The sequence below is a fragment of the Myotis davidii genome, unplaced genomic scaffold (assembly GCF_000327345.1).
Source record: "Myotis davidii unplaced genomic scaffold, ASM32734v1 scaffold1494, whole genome shotgun sequence".
NCBI classification, from domain to species: Eukaryota; Metazoa; Chordata; class Mammalia; order Chiroptera; family Vespertilionidae; genus Myotis; species Myotis davidii.
In genome coordinates this window covers 248,632-269,646 of record NW_006286246.1, presented here as the reverse complement: position 1 = coordinate 269,646, position 21,015 = coordinate 248,632, and the positions used below count along the sequence as shown (strand labels likewise).

The window sequence follows — 21,015 nt, the reverse complement described above, 5'->3', positions numbered from 1 at the left end:
TTGTTCACAGCAAAGAGCTGAATTTTATTAACCTAGTGCTGTGTGACAAAAGTACCAGAATTCAACATACAGTATAACGCTCTTCATAACTTCCTAAAACAGGAAACACTGAAGAAAATATTAGTGCCACACCCTGTAAGTAACAAATGGAGAAAAAGGGAATGATAATGACCAAGTTCAGGATCTTGGTTCTATTGGGTGGGATGGCAAGAGGCCGGGAAAGGAAGGGACCTACAGGTGGATGGATGGATGTAACAGATTGTCATATTAGCTAGATCTTGCTGGAGTCAAGGATAAAAGTATTGGTGCTTTACTTAGGAGGTAAACACCCAGGGCGACTGAAGAGAGAAAAAAGATGTGAAGTGATACAAAGTGTGATGCGATGAACTGTGTCCCATCTACCCTCACTCCTCTCAAATTCACATGGTGAAGTCCTAACCCGTTACCTGGGAATGCGGTCATATTTGGAGGTGAGGTCTTTAAAGAAGAAATGAGGTCTTCAGGATGGGCCTAGTTCAGTATGACTGGCATCCTGACAAGGGGACACTTGGACACAGGCATGTGTGTGGGCACATGTGAAGGTACAGGGAGGAGACAGCCCTCTCCAAGCCAAGGAGAGAAGCCTCAGAAAAAACTAACCCTGCCGACACCTTGACCTGACTTCTCGTCTCCAGAACTGTGAGGATGTTCAGTCCTGCTGTTTAAGCCCCCGCGTGTGGTCCTTTGTTGGGGCAGCCTGAGCAGATCAGGACACAGTGACGCACAGCCTTACTGGCCTCCACTTCCAGGAGACACAGTGGACGGTTGAGTCCTGCTCAGTGGGGCTTCTCTGGAAAGCTGTACAGAGGGAGGATGAAGAGGGCATTTATCTTCTGGGGCCACCCATCTCCGCTGTGCCCAAGGGAAGTTAAAGTCCTAGTGCTTTCATGGGGTGTCACTTCCCCTCTTTGGTGGCTGCTCAAGTTGTTAGTCCCCATGCCATATAGTGTGACCTTTCACCTGAGTCCATGAAGGGCAGGGGGAGCGAGAACCTGGGTGCGCAGGGGGTTGGCCTAGTCCATCGAGGGAACCCGTGGCTCTTATCAACCCTGATTGGGGAACCAATAGCCCAGGTGACTTGGTCTGTTGTGGGGCGGGGCTGAGGCAGAGCAAGTGGTGAGGGTGAAAAACCTGCGGGATGCCGAGCAGATGGGAGGAGGTGCACGAGATTCATGATGGGCCAGTCACTAATATTCTAGCTCTTGGTTAGGATACTGGGTTTATAGGTATTCGTTTTATTATGTTTAAAACAAACAAGCAAACAAACAAACAAACATAGAAGAAGGACAAGCATGACCTGGTGGTAATGATGATGGTGATGATGATGCTTAAAGAATCAAAAATTCAATTGTGATTCATTCAATTCTGGTTTCCCGAGTTTGTTTGTTTTTCTACCAAAGAGAATAGCAGTTGCTTTTCAATTCTGAGAACCCCTTACTCTTCCTTACCTCCAGGGCATCAATTGGTTATTTTGAAAGCTCATTTAAACATGTTTGGGGAGAGAATCAAATATCCTGCAAAAATTCAACAATTACTACTCAAACCAGTTTTATTCATAAGCTATTATTTCAGAGATTAACAAAATAATGTACAATACATTTGACTATAGAAAACTTTCTTTTCAAATCAGGCCTAATAAAATAATTGCAAACGTGTGTTTTTAATTTCCAAGGCCTGCCAGTTTCTTGTGTTTTGTTAAGAGCAGAATCGTTGCATATGCATGTTTATATCCACTGTGACTTACTTACATGGCTACAACATACATCAGTCTGTGGCTATCATGGACCCTGAACTTGACAAGCATTCTTGCTTTTCTAACATTCCTTTCCTATTGCCTCAATAAATAATGTACCCAATAAAGCACCTTTCTTTCATTTTCTTTGCAGCAGTGCCTATGTTATTTTCTTAGTTATGTAACGTTGTGCACCCAGTGGTTGGACTTCCTTTTCTCTTGTAGTTTACTTTTCAGTTGGAAAAGAGTGAATGAAATGCGTGATGCATTGATATGGCGGCTGACAATGTCAGTCACGCACAGTGCTGGAGGAAGCAGATGGCATCCTCCAAAGGGATCACGGATGAGAGTCTCAGGAACGGGTAATTTACAAAAGTGCCGGCAGATGCAGAGCATCCACAAGGGATGGAGAAGCATCGCAGGATGAGCAAGAAGGACTGAAGATTCGTGGAGGGAGAAGTTCCTGTAACCCAGTGAGGATGTGGTAGTGGGAGAGGGGGGGGACGCCCATTGGGAGCCCATTAGGAGCCATGATCTTTGGTAGAAGATCATACCAATGGCTCGAGGAGGAAGGGAGGGAGGACAAGAGAGAGAGAAGACAATGCGTGCCTGACCCTTCTCTCTTTCTGCCGCTACACCCTCAATTGGCAGGACCCAGCCAGAAACCAGAGGGCAGGAAAGTGTCCATGGAGAGCACTTCCCAAAGCAGGGTTGTGGTGGTGGAGGAGTGACAAGCACATCTGAAGGGACAAACAGAGAACATCTGGCACAGTGACAGAGCAATTGCTACAATGGTAAGCACATTTTAAATCATTGTTTTTCAAAGGGAGTAAAGGACCTTACTCTCCATGTTTTGATCATTGCCATACAGGGTGGGGCAAAAGTAGGTTTATAGTTATTCATGTGGCACATAATACAATAATTAATAAATAATAATAATACAAGAATAAACTGTTTCACATACTCACAACTGTAAACCTACTTTTGCCTCACCCTGTGTTGGTTCAGACTTTCCTTTTTTCCTTTAAAATTGTAGGTTTTGATGACTTAGTCCCATTGGAAAAGTGAAGAGCTGCCCAGGCAAAGTGGCCTTTGCCCCTCAGGGGACAACTGTCATCATTTTTTTATTCTAGGAACTGACAGGCAGAAGGGTGCTGTAGGAACGTGAGCCCCTTGTTAAGAAACAGGGGTGAGGGCTAATACTTTGGTATGAGCCTTTACATTTCTGCAATCCAGGCATGATTTAAAATCGCTTTTAGCTGTAAGGTTTTCAGGTTGTTAATCCATAATGTAGAAAGATGTCTTTAGCAAATACTGTATGATCTCACTTAGATATGGAATCTTAAAAAACAAACCAAAACAAACCCCACAATACTGTGCTCATAGATACAAAGACCAGATTGGTGGTTTCCAGGGGTGGGGGTGGGGGTGGGTGAAGTGGGTGAATGGAGTCAAAAGGTGCAAACTTCCAGTTATAAATAATAATTATAATACTGTAGTGTGTATTTGATAGTTGCTAGGACAGGAGATCTTAAAAGTTCTCATCACAAGAAAAAAATGTATGTATGTATGGTGATGGGTATTAACTAGGCTTATGGTGGTAATGACTTCCCAATTCATACAAACGTGGAACCATAATGTCGTATGCCTGAAACTAATGTAATGTTTTATGTCAATTAAAAGAAGAAAGATGTCTTTAGGAAATTTAGCTATTTCAAAATGGAATAGACTAAGTGCTCTACTTTATAAAATGAGCTGCTTTTGCATTGTGCCTTGTTCTTTTTAAAAAATTCTGAGTGTTGAGGAATAAATAAGAGGAGGAGAAGAGAAGTTGATGCATATAAATAGATAGAAAACTTCAGTGAGTCTCTTGTTTGGATGGGGAAGGATCCCTTGTTTCTTCTTCAGGGAAAGAAGAAAGTCTCTAGGATGTATGTCAGCTCACAGAGTTCATTTGAAAAGGCTGTTGCTTCTGCCACTGCTGCTCTCCTTTCCTGGGAAGGTGGTCTTTTTTGTCCCCGGGGCAGACACGCCCCTTCTGCATGAATCACCAGGGGCTGAGATTTGCTTCTGTTGCTTATACCATGCTAGAGGCCCGGTGCTCAAAATTCGTGCAAGAGTAGGCCTTCCTTCCCCCGGCTGCTGGCACCAGTTTCCCTCTGGCACCCGGGACCCAGGCTTCCATCACAGCCCCGGCTTCGTCCAGAAGGACGTTTGGTCTAATTAGCATATTATGCTTTTATTATTATAGATAACTGCAATATCTACAGGATAGAGGGTCTAAAATATGAAGGTAATGTTTGAGCAGCCTCACAATACATGTTGAGTAGATTTGGGAAAGAATTAGACAGAATGAGACTCTGAATATGTCAGATTTGGAGAGAGAATATCCTTAGAACCAGGTACTGGCCCTCTAAAGATATACTTTTCCCAGAAAGTGAGGAAAGTAGAATAGAAAGAGTAAGGAAGAGGCCTCTTGGTTCAAATCCTGTATCACTAAGTTTTATGTTTTATTAAAAGTTTATGTAACAGTGGAAAATTGTAACCCACCCATCATTCTTTTGACACTGTCTCTGTAAATGCTGACTGTGACTAATATGTAGCTTGTAGATAAACAGCATGTCTGTATAAGAACCCTAGGAACTAACTTCAGAAGGTACAGATGCTGACCTTCAGTCACCCCAGTTCTGGAAGATTTGCTGATCTTCCACTGTAGAACCAGGATGACAAAGACCAGGATAATGCACAGCAGACCACCACTGGACCAGTTTGGAGGTCCTATTCGAATGGAGTGTGCTGTCCTGGATCTCCCCTCCCCTCAATTTCGTTATTCTCCTTTGCAGCTCCCTCCTTATAAGATTTTCTGCCTGCACTGAGATGTCAAGATGGGCTCTGCAACAAGAGTCCCCCATCTCCTCAGGTGACTGACACTTGAATAAACCTCTTTCCCCTTTCACCAGCCATCTGTCCAGAGTTTGGTTTTTGTAGCAGCGGGCAGCAGAACATGGGTTTCAGTTACACTGATAAAGGGGAAGGGGTGCCATGAAAATCCACCCCTAGACCTAAGGGGTTTCCCACACTGAGCAGAGAGCTGCCTGCCCCTGGAGGGCTGGATCTTCGCTTTCATGATATCTCCTGGAAGCCTAGAAAAATGTCTGGCACTTTCTGGTGAGAGATTCAGTCATAATTATCTCGTGAATTTGATTATTCAAAAGAAGGAGCGGGCTAAGAAAATATTACTTGGTGATGTTGATGAACCTTGTGGAAAAATTCACCCGTTCTTCAGGTGTTTGGCAACTAAACAAAGTTTTACTGTATATAAATATTTTTAAACCACTGCTTTGTTGAACTTTCCCAGATTTTTGGCTTGCTAACCTAGCAATGACAAGGCTAGCATTGTTTTATAATTAGACATATGGCTTTCTACCTCCTTAGAAGATTGTAAGGAAATTCCAGACACTCTGTGCTATCATATCAAGCATTCCAGAAAGCAAACAAAACAAAATAAAAATGTAGTCTACCCTTGTTTTATGATGACAGTTACTGTCAGATGTAGAAGGGCAAGGAAATTTTTCAGTGAATGGGGCTTATTATTTTTTGGAAAATAGCTAAACCTAATGACTCTCAAGAGGAATGGTTAGGAACTTCCAAGTAACAACTTTCTGCCATGACCCCATTGTTTTGGCCACTCTGCTGCTCCTCACTCTTGAGTCACGAAGCGTAATTTCACCTTTGGAATCTCAAAAGAGATGAAAAGTGGTACACCCCAGAGCCATGAGATTTCTTACAAAAATGTGAAATTATTTTCTTTTGCCCGGGAGATGAAAACGTTTACTTTTGCTCTTTACAATGTGCTCTTTGCTCAGCACATTGGAATAGTTTACAAACTATCACATTTCGGGGATCTTTGGCTTCCTCCCCCCTTTCAAAGGAAAATATGTACTAGGCATAGTAGTCAGCCCACAGCAAGACCTCCAATGCTCTGTCACCAAGTGTTCATCCCTGTGTGATTTCCTCCACACTGAACAGACATGACCTGTGATACCACTGGTGATATTGTGGAAATGGCAGCATGTGACTTTTGAGGTAGGTCATAGAAGATATCGAGGCTTCCAGCTTGATCTCTCTTGGATCACATAATCTGGGGGAAGGACAGCTGCCACGTGTGAGAACACTCAGGCAGTCCTATGCAGAGGTCCGTGGGCCAAGACATGGAGGTTTCCTGCAGCACTCAACATTGACTTGCTGTCCATGGGAGTGAGCCAGCATGGAAGTGGATGCTCTACTAATGACTGCAGCCCCAGCCAACATCCTGACAGAAGACCCCCGACCCACCCAACAGACCACCTACCCCCCATTTTTTTTCTGGGGCACCATTTTATTTTATTTATTTATTTTTGGAGGAACCCAAGGAATTGTATTCTTCTTCTAAGTTTAAGAATTTAATAATGCATGGTTTGCATATCCATCATTTTATCCACTTTGTAATTTGACTATTTGTTGAGTTCTTTACATAATTAATGTGTTCACATTTAATTTTCCTATGTAAGTTACTTTTTCTTGCTTCGTTTTTCCAAATGTGTGTTTTTTTCTTTTTCTTAAGTTTTTTTTTTCAATTGCAGTTTACTTTCAATACTATTTTGTATTTGTTTCAGGCATAAAACATAATGGTTAGATAATCATATACTTTACAGAGTGTTCCCCCGATACTTCCAGTACCTGACTGGCACTATAGAGAATTATTATAATACTATTGACTATATTTCCTACTCTGTACTTTACATCCCTATAAATATTTTGTAGCGATCAATCTGTACTTTTCAATTCCTTCATCTTTTATACCCAGTCCCCCAAGCTCCCTCCTCTCTAGCAACCCCCAGTCTGTTCTCTGTATTTATGAGACTGTTTCTGGTGGATTGCTTGCCTCCATTTCATTTAGTTTCTTTTTTGGAGATGTCTTCTTTCATTTGGGGCATATTTCTTTGTCTCCCCTTTTGGCTGCCTCTCTGTGTTTGTTTCTGTGTATTTGCTAGATCTGCTATGTCTCCTAATCTTAGTAAGATGGCCTTTAGTATTAAATTTTCTGTAGGACCCAGTGGCACAGTCTCCTTGATTACCTGAGCTGGGTGCTCCAGGAAATGTCCCTTGTGTGAGTTATATGAGCCCTCTTATTGTTATTGGGTCTTGATTGCTGTTGGCCCTTTAGTGCATGGAGTCAACCCTCCGCTGGTTAACTGTGAGGATCAAGCCTGACCACAAGCTGCTATGCAGGTGCTGAGCACATGAAGTGGAATTTGCCTCAGCAGGGTCTGGTGCCTGCTGAGAGCTCCCTTTGGATGTGCTGCTTGTGATGCTGACTGGATCCTGCCCTGATGTTGTGAGCGTATTAACGGGGTGTGTTGGTTCTGGGGCCTCTTCAGAGGGAGTCTGGTGCAGGTCAATTTCAGATGCTACTTGTGAACCCTGGGAAATCTACTGGGAGCTACAAAGTGATGCCCAGTGTGTGGCTGCCTCTGCTGGCCTGGGTGTGTGTGGGCAGGGCCAAGCTGTGCACCAAAGCTGGCTTCCCCCAGCACCGAGCCCAGGGGAAGGTCAGAGAAAGGCCCAAGGCACCCTGAGGTCTACTCCCACATGCCTCCGTGTGCTGGCTGCCTGTTAGGCTCAGGCACGTAAAGAGCTCTAGAGGTATGTGAGTATGTGAGGTAGGTTCTCCGTGAGTCGCCAGGTAGGGGCAAGTGGTGTTCCCAGAAGGATACAGATTCAAACTCGGTGCCAGTGCTGGGCCTGAGGTCACTTAACCAAAGTCCCGGGGTACACCAAGGCTAGCTGCCACCCACTGAGTGCCCTCAGACCTTTGTGGTGGGCTGATGGGGTGTCAGGGAGTCATGGGGGGAGGGCAGCAGAGCGTATCAGGCCCAAACTGACCAAGATTTGGCCGTTCAAAGGGTTAACTCTATTGGTCTGGTGTGCAAGTGAAAAATGGCCCCTGTCATACAACCACACAACACAGCTTGTCCTGGATTCTGCCCAGATCGCCTGGAGACTGCAAGCTGCTAGGAGTCAGGAAGGTGGGGCTAGTGGATCTCCCATGACAAGGAGGCACCAATCAGGTGCAGGGAGGGTGGGAGGAATGGTCTCCTTCCCAGAGCCACACAACTCAGCCTCTGACATTCCCTGAGTCTGCCCATACCTCCGTACCCCAGGCCTAGGCAGCTGACTGCTCCTCCGGGCTTGAGTGCAGGAGTCGGGCCAATAGGGAGTCGGGAGGGTGAGGCTATTGCATTCCCCCAGGCTGATGCCACATGGAGAGGAGCGATCAACTCAAGAAAGATGGCATCGGCGGTGTGGGAGAGGGACTCAGCACAGGAACGCTGATGGCTGTCCCTTCAGTTCTCTCCCTGGAGTCACCGACCCCAGTCTCTCCACACAGAACTCTAGACTGCTCCACGCTCTCTCAACCGAGGCCCAGGGTGAGTGGCTGTGAACAAGGTTTTGTGTGTTGACCCTTTAAGATGGTGCCTGGGTTTCTAGCAGATTCCTGTCTCTCCAGGGCAGGCGGACAGAATCCCTGCCGTTTTTCACAACCAGATATTATGTGGGTGCCTCTTCCCTGACCTGGTGCTCTGGGCTGGGGAGCCTGGCATGGGGTAGAGACCCCCCCACTACTCAGGGGGAACCTTTGCAGCTGAGAGATCCCTTTAGATTCTCAGCTGCCCCATCGGGGTATGGAGCCAGCAGTCCTTTTCGTGTCTCTGCCCTTCTTGGCAGTCTTGATGTTGCTGCTTCTGTAAATCCTTGGTTCTAAGACTTCTGTTCAGCTAGTTTTCAGGTAGTTAGTCAGGTCGATTGTTCTATATTTTAGTTTTAATTCCAGTGTGGTCCTTGGAGGAGGTGAGTGTAACTTCCTCCTATTCCACCGCCATCTTGGATCTCTCCCCAAATTTCTTACTAATAGAAACAAGGTAAGGAAATAAATGTTTATTTATTAAATTTTAGAGGATTTGTTACACAACTGCTACTAATATTCCAAGAGATGGTTATTAACTAGGAGTTAGAATTAGTCATTAAGAATGATCAGAATAGGATATGAGACGGGACTCAAGTTCAAAGAATAAAGTGTTTCTTTACTACATAATTTTCACTAGGATTTAGGAAGTCAAGGCAATTCAAGGAGCCCGAGTTTGGGAAGGCTCATTTGTAAGCAGCGCGTGAGTTACAGTAGAGTGCGAATGAATAAAGGATGAGATAAGAAATGGGGTAGGAAAAGAAAATGTTTGTTTTAAAAATTCCTACAACTTTATTAATGACTAGGGCTCTGAATGCAGATGCAACGAGTCCTTGAAGAGGAACATACCAAGCAACATACATTCATCTGAAAAAATGCAGAGGTTGGGTTTCAGGCTGTCAAGGCTAAATTCTTGGTGGGCTGTCACTCATCACATGCCCACTTGTGGTAGAAATTGAGCGTGCATTCCTGAAGAATTTAGAAAAAAAGTCTCAACTCCTTCAAAACAGAATTTCAGGGAACCACTACAACTATTGGAAACTGTCATAGGGTAGAAGCACTTGAAATAGGATCTGTTGTAATCCTTCCTTAGAATATAGCAAGGAAGGGAGATGCTATTGCAAGACCAGAGGCAAGAATGAGGAAACCACAGACTTCTGCTCCCAGCAGTCTGAACTGCTAGTTACAGTGAAGAACCCTCCTGCTACACTACAATGGAATCCCACATTAATCACAGTGAAGATGCTTTATAAGGCATTGCTGGATACCTTAGAATGTATGGAACTTCCGCCAGTGAGTCAAAAATGGACAGGCCCCTGGCTGGGTGGCTCAATTCATTGGAGCATCGTCCCATACACCAAACACTGTGGGGTAGATTCTCAGCCAGGCACATACTTAGGTTGCAGGGTTGATCCGGGAGGCAATTGATCAATGTTTTTCTCTCTCTCCTCTCTCTAAAATCCATAAAAACATATACTGGGTGAGGAAAAAAAAAAAAGGTAGGAAAGTGTTTCTGAGGGCAAAATTTTCCGTCAGCGCTGGGATGTGGAGCCTAAGTCTTGCCCATACAAGACAAAGTCTCACTCATTAGACTCAAAGGAGGTGAAAGTGGCCTAAGTAGTCACCTAACTCTCAGCGAATGCAAACACACACCCTCTTCGGAAGGGACTTGGGGGAAACAGAGGAGATGGGACCAGGAAGGAACTCCCAGGCAGCTTCAAGGATATTGCAATATTCCAGTTCTTAAGCTGCAGGGTGGATTGTGTTGGTATCATTACTTACATGTAGTTTGCATCTATTTTTAGCAGTTTTATCTAAAGCAAAACGGAAAAATAGATAAGACAACGCAATCTGTTTTCCTTGCTAGGTGGATTCTTACTCATCCTTGAGACAGTACAAGCAATTGCCTTTTCAGGGAGAACTTTTCTTTCCATTCATTCTCCAGATGGATTAGGTGCCTCGTCCCTCTGCTATCAAAATACACCGTGCACACCTCTGTCACCGCACTCCCTGAATGGTGTCCTGATGAGCTGTGTGTCTGTCAGCTGGTCCAGGAGGCTGAGAATAGGGCCATCAACTTGTTCAGAGCATGCCCGAGTGATAAATCCCCGTGGAATGAGGGAATGATAAACAAAGAAAGCTAACTGAGGAATTAAAACTTTATTAAGGATCCAGTAGGGGATTTTTTTTTTTTCAAAAAAAGAGTAATGATTTCCACCTACTTTTGTAAGGTAACCAAGTGTTAATCAAAATAAAGATACAGAGGTACAAGCTGCCAAGGAGAGACTGTCTGGTCCATGGTCCAGTTGGGGGAGGAGTTGCTGGAGGTGAGACTGAGGATTCACTCATTTATTCAGTTATTCAAAACAGAGCCTACTGAGCACGTGCTATTTGACAGGCACTGTGGCAATGACTAAGGATATAGAGATGACAGGTCTCTGAGTGAGGAATCCGATCGTGGGGGCGGGGAAGCATTCCAAGAGGGGAAGTGACCGAGTAGGCTGGGCTGTGAGAGAGCAAGGCTTTTGAGTGTGTAGCTAGTTATTCGGCATAGAAGTGGCACATGTTCAAAATGTAATATGTGATACTAGACTGAGGGAAGACATTCTGCATATTATCCATTCTGAGGCTGAAAACTGGCATGAAAAGAGCGGGTACATTCTCAGCATATTCAGCTTGTTGTGGGGAAAGGTACTTGCTGTAGGGAACACCCAGAGTTTTAGAAATTGTTTGTTTTTTTGTTAATCCTCATCTGAGGATATTTTCCCATTGGTTTTTAAATTTTTAAAAATTTTTAAGTTTTTTTAGAGAGAGTGGAGGAGGAGAGACAGAGAGAAACATCGATGTGAGACACATTGATTAGTTGCCTCCCACACACACCCCAACCAGGGCCGGGGATTGAGCCTGCAACCAAGGTACGGGTCCTTGACCAGAATCAAACCCAGGACCCTTCAGTCCCTGGGCCGATGCTCTATCCACAGAGCCAAACGAGCTAGGGCCAGAAATCATTTTTGAATTGCAGGTAATCCCAATAGGGTGGTTACTGAAAGTTTCCCTTATATGATCCCTGATAAGGAGGCATTCATCTGCATTTAACAGTATGAATGTATGTGCTGTGCAAGCCAAAGGGTGATGATGCTAGAACCATTCATTTTTATTCTTTTCGTTGGACACATGGCAGTGGAAGGCGGGCAGGAGGTGAGGTGGGGTCACCTTGGGAATTCTCATTAAGAGTACACATATCAGGGCTTTGAGCAAAAAAGTGGTCAAAACCCAGCGTAGATGAACAAGGGCTCTACCTCACAGGGGGATCTGATCATAAATTCCTAACTGGGCACACTGCGGTGGGTAGTCACGCCCCAGGCATAGAACCTTTTTAGTAAAAGGTTTACCTTTGCCGTCAGCAAGCCCTCTCCATTGTTTCTGTGCCTCTAGGATAACACGCCTTTGAACTAAGTGTAACCACCCTCATATGAGCACAGGATCCTGTTAACTGTCCTGTAATCCATCCCCACCGTGCTCATTCCCTCTTTCACTTCAAATGCAGAAAAGAAACTGCACGAAGATGAGTCTCAGAGCATTTGAGATCTTGCTTCCCAGCGACTGTCATCAGTTTCGGCTCAAATAAAATCTTATAAAAATTCTTTGCAGGTTTGGATGTGTCTCACGTCGACACCTGGAATTCATGTTCCCATTGAAAATAGAGTAGACAGTTTTACTCTCATGCCTATCATGTTTGAGACCCCTTTTCTTTTCTCTCCAATTTGTTGCTATCACAGTGTCTGGCTGGATCTCTCTCCTAATTAGTTGTTGCTTAAGGTAATGCTATAGTTTCTTTAATCTGTAGCATATGATGGAAAACAGACTAATCAGCATACACCCAGTGATTTATGTGTGGTTCTTCTTTGTCTTAGGGTAGTCTAGGTCACCTGATTAACTGGATGAAGTAATTAAAATCAAGAGGTGCATGATGTCTTCCCTAGGCATTAAAAGTTACCTGAGCATCTATTGATTCTTGGAGGAAAGTGAATGGCTAAACAAAAGTTCTTAGTCAGGGAAGCCCTGAGATCCTGACTCACGGCTCCACGTTTTCACATATGTTTAGAACAGTGGTTCTCAACCTGTGGGTCGCGACCCCTTTGGGGGCCGAAAGACCCTTTCACAGGGGTCGCCCAAGACCATCGGAAAACACATATTTAATTACATATTGTTTTTGTGATGAATCACTATGCTTTAATTATGTTCCATTTGTAACAATGAAATTGGGGGTCACCACAACATGAGGAACTGTATTAAAGGGTCGCGCCTTAGGAAGGTTGAGAACCGCTGCTCTAACAGAGGAATGAAGGAAGAGGCTGCGGTGTCATGTGCTTGCTGCTCCAATGACAGCATTCGCCACTTGGGGGCAGAGATCAGTTCAGTCCAGACCGAGAGTCAGTGACAAACTCCTGAATTTACCTTCTGAATGGTGGCAATCTAATGTCATGAACATGACTCGTGTGGATTACATGTGAACTAACTGACCAGGGAAATGGGCTTTCTTACAAAACTGACGCATGTGGTGGAAGCAGGTGACATCCAGTCAGCATAACGCCTGGCAAACAAGGACTGAGGTAGCAGATCCCAGATTTTAGAATGTGTTGTCTAAACATTTTTTTCTCTCCTCCAAATTCAATATCTATCATTACTGGTTCTTTTCAACAAATATTTCAGCCAACTAGAGGCTCCCTGTGCAGGTCGCTTAGAATCTCGGAGGATCCACTCTGAGGTCAGGAGATTGGTCAGAGAGGTATTGCCACTCTGCTGAGGATGAGTTCTGAAGATGGAGGGAGCTGGCAGGGTTGGAAGGAGGACGTGGGTCTGAGGAATATTAGATGTAGGGTTAAAGCGATAAAATTCAGTGACTTACTTGTGAGGGTAGAGAAGGTTCTAGAAAATCTAATGTCCCCCCCCCCCCGCCCCCCCGCTACTTTGGCTCACTCAGCTGGTGTCCTTAACTGAACTAAGCATGTGGAGGACATATCATAGCTCACATTCGGGATGAGGTCTAGCTCCTCATGGGATATACAAGCAGGTGTGTATTACACACACTAAGTCTCCCCCAGTAGATTGTCAGTAGGCTGAGTAATGGCCCCCCAAAGATGTCCATGGTCGAATCCCTCGAACCTGTGACTATGTTATTTTACATGGCAGAGGGGCTTGGCGGATGTGATTAAGTTCAGGATTTTGAAATGGGGAGATTATTTTGGATTATCCTGGTGGGCCCAAGGCAATCACAAGGGTCCAACAGGAATGTAGAAAGTCAGAGTCAGGATCTTCAAAATGTCCCTTAGAGGGCGGTACAAGCTCAGGGAGAACCACTGAGCTGATCACCAACCGGCTGATCTCGTGAAGCATCTCTCATTGTGTGGACTGTCATCCCCTGCCTCATCTCTCTGTCAGGGCCAGAGCATATGCTATCTCCTCTGTGAGGCTGGTCCAGCCAGCTTCTTCCCTTCCACCTCTGACCTCTCACAGCCCTGTTTGGCGTCAGTCCCACGTCATCTACCCTGTGCTGCCTCCTGTTCTCCTTGTCCCTTGGGTCTCGGAGCTCTCCTCCCATCCCAACTACACAGCCCTCAGGTTGTAGCCCAGTGTCCTGCCCATCACCACTCAGGAAATACAGTCCATAAATACATGTAGAGAAGCAGGTAGGGGTTTTATATGGATTAGTGGGCCAGGTGAAAAAAATTTCAGGCATAAATTAGAGATGATGGATGTTGCATGTATTGGAGACAATATATATTTTTCAAGAAAAAAATCTTGAGTATTGATATATTTTCATGTATAACATTAAAATGTTCCCTTCACTGATTTGCACTGGCTGGGGCTCAGGAAACGACTTGAGTTATTTGTATCCATGTTTTGCCGACATAGTCCCAAATCCGTAGCACAGCTGTGTGTTACATGTTCAGAGTATGAACATAAAATGAATCTCTTGCTTCTGAGAGGGTTGGTTCTATCTGAGTTTAAGGGATCTGACAAATTCACCTGAGCTAAGGTTCATTAGTGAAACTTAAAGTCTCTCTCTCTTAGAAGAAATGACAATACAAGAGAATAAAACACCTTAAAAACAGGAATAAAACTGTAATGATGGCATGACAGGTGTCGGAGAAAGAATCAGAGATGTCTTAGGGATGGTGTTGAGGGGCTCCGGACATGCCCCAGATCATAGCTTTCCTGGAGATGAATTATGTTCCTGGATCTTAAAGCATAAAATTGTAGCCCTCACAAGTAATGTATATGTAAGTACCAGTTAGGCACAGGGTCGTTTCCTGAGGGCCTTGTACTACTAGTTCATCAGGGGACAAATTTAGAAAATGGCTGGTCCCTGCTTTCCGAGAGCAGAGAGTCCAGTTAGGAGCCAAAGGTACAAACAGGGCAGCTGCCTAAGATGCAGGGCCCAGTTCAAAATGCAAATGGGGCACTCCTCCACAGAGTAAACATTTCAAAAACGTAAGAGTCTTCAACCAAGCAGGGATCCTTCTAAGGTCAGGACTTGAGAAGGCACAAGAGGCCTATGCTTACCATTACAACAGAATTTGATCATGTTTGTATAGAGGTATGTACAGAAGACTGTGTGAGCCCAGGAGGGAGTAGCTTAGCCTCTGCCATGGGGACTGATTCTCCAAGGAAGTGACTGGTGGGCTAACCCTTGAAGGATGGACAGCTGGGGGCTGGGTGATCCAGGCAGGGGAGCTAAGGGAAAGCAGTTCTCCTGGGCCACCCTCTGCACCCCAACCTGCTCACAGCTTCCCACTTAGTTCTTCTGTTTTGAATCCTTGTCATTTCCATGCACCGTGTTCACGCTCTTCTTTCTTTGTCAATTTCAGACATTATCTGTTGACGCCAGGAACAAGAGATGAGGCTGTGGCTCCCCTGAGAACTCCCTCATCTCCATCCTCCTCCCATTATCATTAAATCTTCAGTTTAGTGCGGTCAGTTACTTGGGTGACCTTGGAAACAATACGCTTACTCTTGGCTGCTTGCCCATACAATATCTCCAGACTCCACCTTCAACCTCTCCTTCTACTCCCATATTTTCCAGTGCTCTCCCTCCAATGGAACTTTCAGGACAGTTTCCATTTATTTAGAGAAGAATCCCCCATAAGGTTGCACGGGGCGAAATGGCTGTGAAGAAGCTGGACCAGGTTCTCCACCAAGATGCCCTTCTCCCTGACGGAAGGCGGTGGCTCTCTGCTGTCCTTCATCTCTTACTCCTCCCCGTCATCCATCTTCCAGAAACCTGTCAATATCTCTCGAGCTCTAATTTTTCTCTCTCCAACTTTACTCCTGTTATTGTGGGTTTATATAGTTTTTATACTTTTCCTATCACCGAAATGATAGGAAAAGTATAAAAAAAAGAATCTGTGATCAGTTCATCTTGAACTGCAAGTTCAGACACCATGAAGATTATTCCGCTTCTATAAATCAGGTGATGACGCTTTGAGAATTTAAGTGACTCCAATCCTGGCCCCATCATTGTAAGTTACATGCCCTCTGGGGATGTCTTTGAAGATGGCATCTAAAAGCCTGATGAGAAACAAGGCCCTGCGATTAATGGATTAATGTCACAGAATACCTTTGATACCATCTAGGACTTCAGGACGACTCAATGTAAAGACAAGAGGAGGCAGCCCTTCCCAGAGACAGAAGTTGATCCAATCAAGAAGCCACTGAGGGAACTTTCATCTCATTCCTCATCAAAATGCCTAGCACCTTCTTTTAACCCTTTCACTCATCCACAGATTTAATTTAATTCTTATCTTTTCATGAAATGAATCTAAAGGAAAAGAGAGGAAGTACGAGACCAGAGACTGAAATCGTTTTTAAACTATTATCTATTCTCCAAAGGAAAGCTTTTAGCAAACAGGAACTTCGTTATGTAGTCTCTTTCTCTGCTCCCCAGCAGCGTTGCTTATTTTTAGCACACTCGTCATTGACATGGGGATGGTGAGGTATGGGGTATGTTGGGAGGTAGGCTATGTTTAATCTGTAAATTTAAAAACTTCTGGAAGAGCAGAGGCACAAAACATGGCCTACAAAAGATTTTCCTGTTGCTTTTGAAAAATGCTGCCCTTACATTTATTGCCAGTTAAACTGCCAATCAAGTAACACTGGTTTCTGTCAGCTGTTGTCAGCACATCTTCAAATTAGGAAGATCTAAAGTCAACTGAGCTATTTCCTTCTCTACCCAGAGTGACCCTTTCTCTTTAGCCCCAGTTGTTAGAGACCAGGAAACACACCTTCCATTTGCCCTGGTCCAAGCGGTTCATCTTGCAAAGGAGGGATCTGCTTTTCTACCGTGTGGGGTTGGTGGGGGCTACAGGCAAGGAAGCCCTGTTTGGTCACTCTTAGGAAAGAGCGGGTTCATTGAGCATCAGGAGGAAAAAGCCAGTGTTGGGAATTCTGATCCTAATGGGATAATGATGAACGTGACGAAACTCCTTGAGAAAAGTCTACCTCCGCTTGTTTGGAGATTTTCTCACGCTTGTCGTTACGAGAAAAGTTGTTTTTTTTATTGAAATGGCTTCAGCCACCGTCCAGATTCTAGGCTTAAAAGAGGTTGATGATAAAAAGGTGGCATTTCAACGAAACACACCGAGAACAGCTCTGCAAATGACCTCACCCTCCGTGCCTGGGAGTGAACACCTTTGCCTGCAAGACATGAAAGCAAAACCATGCAATGCTCCATACACGTGTCCTGGTAATGCACACACACTGGGTCATGCGTAGTGACCAAGGCAGTCAGACAGATGGGATGTGCCTGCTTGGCATGGATTACGTCCTGCATCTTGGAATCAAGGTCAGGTTCAGTGGCAATAAGAAGGAAGAACAATACAATTGGGGAAGTGGAGATGACACTTCCCCTTCTTTCGAAAGAGCTTTACTCTCTGGTCAGCTTCGAATGGCAGTTCTGTGTACTCAGAGCCTCTGGAGGTGTGGCTGCTTCGAGTGGAACCCTCAACCTTTGCCTCAGAGGATTATGAGTTTTCTGACTTCAGGGAGAAAGAGCCAGCTCCCGGATTTACTATCTTTCTATTGCACGTAAGTACAATCACTTCTTGGCCGATACATGAGCAGTCACTGCTTGGCATTTCCAGATGATAAGACAGTTGATACCCTCGCACTCTGCAGAGCAGTGAGTTCTACAGTGTGACTCCTGGGAGGTGATGTTTGTGCAGCTCTTTATAAACCCGCCGCTGTGGGGCCGAGGGCTGAGGGCGCGCTTACCATCTCTCAGAGGCCTGAAGGAGAGAGTTGTGTGCTCACTCTGCTTTCCTCTGGTTCTTAAATGGATGTTGTGTTGACGGCTGCTTGGACTGCAGACCCTGGGTTTGATTTAGAAAGAACAATGCAGCATCTGTTTGGGTCCCGAGGAGTTCATTCGGGGTGACACTCTGTGGCCTCCCTCCTTTGAGAAATTGTCCTCTTTGGGGAGAATCCCTCTTTGTATGTAGGCAGCTGGAGGGGATTTTTACTTTTAGATAAAAGCCACAGGCTTGACGAAATATCTCTTTATGAAAATAAGACTTAGGTGATGTTGGTTTTTGTTTCCCCAGGGCACCTGGAGTGCTTGTTTATTTTGCTTGTATACATGTGACAAAAATTTAACTGCGGGAGTCAGAGTTATAACCCATGAAGGCATGCATCCTTTACGATAGTAGTGGATTTTGTTAGTTTCTGAGTGCTCCTAAGACTGTCCTAGGCATTGTACCATCATGCATAGTGTCTGATTCCTCTATAGCTATTTATTTTACATAGAAAACAGATGGAAAGAACACAGGTCCCCTCTTGCTCACATCATGCAAGTGACGAAGAAAAGGACTTCAGTTTGTGTATTTGTTGATGTGCTCATTCTTTAACGTATTTTTAAGATCCTTTTTTTTTCTTCCTTTATACATCAGTGTTTTTTCTGGAGAGGGTTCATGTACAAACTATTGCAGGCAAGCTGCATTAAGCAAATACTCATCCTCTGAGTATGAAAAGAGGAAGCTCTTTCCTGTGGTGGCTCGCTGTGGCAATGAGCGATTAGAAATTACTTCATGACTATTGCCTGCGACTTTCTTTTTGACTCGTGTATCCTTCTTGAACAGCTCACTTCTGCTTTCCATCCAGCGTGGAGGCTAGGCAGTGGGAGCTGGCAACCCAAGCACAGACTGTGTTTGCAAGCAGGTTAATATAGCAAGTGGTGTGTGAGAGCAAATCCTAAAAAATAAGTTTTGTGGGGTTGGAAAAGATCCTGCACGTTGGGATTACTGTACTCTCAGCCCTCAGAACAGTGCCTGCCACAGAGTATGCTCTCAGTTGGTATTTGTTGAATAAGTGAATGATTGGGATTGTGCATGAAATGAGTGTGGTAGGGTAGCCTTTGCTTCATCTCTGGGGCCTAAAAACTTAAGGAAATGCAGGTTGGAGAAGATCAGAGTGAAGCAGGAGAGGAGGAGAATATGAAAGTGGGAAGAGATGAAAAAAGATGATGAGAATATGGTGGTGAAGGTGGAGGTGGAGGTTGTGGTCGAAGTGGTAATGATGGAGGTGGTGGTGCAGAGTTGGAACTGGTGGTGGAGGTGATAGTGAAGGTGATGGTGGTGGAGGTGGTGGAGATGGTGGCAGAGGTGATTGTGTTGGAAGTGGTGATGATAGAAATGGAGGTAGATATTATGGAGCTGGTGGTGAGGTGGTTGTGGTGGAGATGATGGTGGTGTGAAGGTAGTGGACGTGGTGGAGGTGATGGAGATGGTGGCAGAGGCAATGGTGGAGGTGGTGTTGGAAGTGTGATGACAGAAACGGTGATGGTGGTGGAAGAAGTGGTGGTGAAGTAGAGGAGATGATGAGGAGGGCAGTGTGATATAGTCAAGAGAAAACAAGCTTTGGGTTCAACACATTTACTCAAAATCTGCATTTACCATTGACTAGCTCTATGACCTCTGAACTTATAAAGTAGTGATTATAATAAGTTGACCTTTTTGTGTTGTTGAGTGGGGATTGGAAATATTAGAAATATGATTGATTGCATAGTGCCTGCCATCTCATGGATCTTCATTAAATGCCGTTATCAATATATTTTCTTCAATTTTTAAATCACCACAGTCAGACTTAAAAATTTAACCTCCAATTTATCTTGTCTTTGTGCTTTTTAGTATTTTCTAAATTTCCTGAAATGAGCATTATTTTTGAAAAGAATCATTTATTAAAAATAAATGTTATAAGAGATTGACCAAAGGACTTACATGCATATATACATAACCCATGGACACAGACAATAGTGTGGTAAAGGCCAGGGTGGGAGTGAAAGGGGGGTTGAGGGGGTCAATGGAGAGACAAAAAGGGAATATCTGTAATACTTTCATAAATAAAAATAATTTTAAAAAAATAAGAAAAAAAATTAATGTTATAAGCCTAATTGTCAGTATGGCTAAGCCCATGGTGGTATATTTATATAAAGGAATAGTATCAATAAAATGATGTTTATGGAAATATTATTAATATTAATGCTAATTAAAAGAAGCAGAAACACATTTTCAACTATGTAAAAATATTGTAGAGAAGCAAGATTGAGATAAATATGTTAAAATGTGAACATATGATCAGTGGGATTATAGCTGATAGTTATATTGATCTTTGTATTTTCCTATTTTTTCCAGATTTTTTAAGTAATGGAGCATATCAGGACTATCTTAATAATATGAAAAAAAATGTTGAATTAAAATCAGGGAACCATCTTTTAATTTTCTATCAAAAATATAACAAATGTAGCTTTTTAGTTATACAGTGCTAAAGTTTGTGGTTCATTTCAATCTAAAAGATGACACTTATGACTTATGCTATATTCTTTATGGGGGATACCCTTTGAAAGTATCCCCCATACAAAGACAGGTGCAAAATCATGTGGCAGCTCTAAAGTAAGGGGATGCAAACAAGGTCCCATCTGGGGCTGACTGATCTAATTAGTTCCTAGAATCACACAAAAGTGGGTTATTTTCTCTGGACGATTTATAACTGTCTGTAAACTGGAATTGAATGACTTTATAGCAAGTTCAATAGTCAATTCAATAGTTAAGAGATCTAAATTAAATTTTAACCCACCAGCATAAGAGTAATTAATTTTATAATTTTATAGGGAATGTTGACTTATCTTTATCATTTTGGTATAGATGGGGAGAGATGAGAGAACCATTTTTCTGGAGTCGAGAAAGAATTCTTGTTGTTAGGACCTTGGCCATCCCGCCTCACCGTGCAGCTTGTCACTATGATAGAGTCCCTTATCAGACACTTAACCGAAATAAAATATTTTGGCTTGTTGGTATTGCAACATATCTCCTATCTTTGTCTTAGATATGATCAAGTGGGAGATAGTTGATAGACAAAGAGGCAAAAAGATGTGAGCAAAAATCAGGACTCCTACACTGACACAGATGTTAACATAGAAGTAGTCAAAAGTGGAACATTAGCTAGTTTAAACTCCCCAAATTACTAGAGTAGATGAACTCTTTCAAAAAAATCTGAATAATAATAATAATACAATAATAATATCTACACTAATAAAAGAGAAAAATGGTAATTGGTGTACGACGCTACCCTTTTCATTGGCCAATCAGGGCTATATGCAAATTAACTGCCAACTAAGATGGCAGTTAACTGACAACAAAATGGCAGTTAATCTGCATATGTAGGCACAATGCAGGGAAGTGAGTCT

At 43.7% G+C, this 21,015-nt stretch overlaps 1 protein-coding gene across 1 annotated transcript in view; it reads left to right on the top strand.

Annotated features, from left to right (window-relative positions):
* The first annotated feature begins 17,231 nt into the window (after positions 1 to 17,231).
* Positions 17,232 to 21,015, top strand: part of IPCEF1 (interaction protein for cytohesin exchange factors 1) — a 128,022-nt gene continuing 124,238 nt past the window's right edge. Inside the window, exon 1 of the mRNA XM_015560017.1 lies at positions 17,232 to 17,363. The gene's annotated coding sequence lies outside the window, so the exon portion shown is untranslated. The remainder of the gene's footprint in view (positions 17,364 to 21,015) is intronic.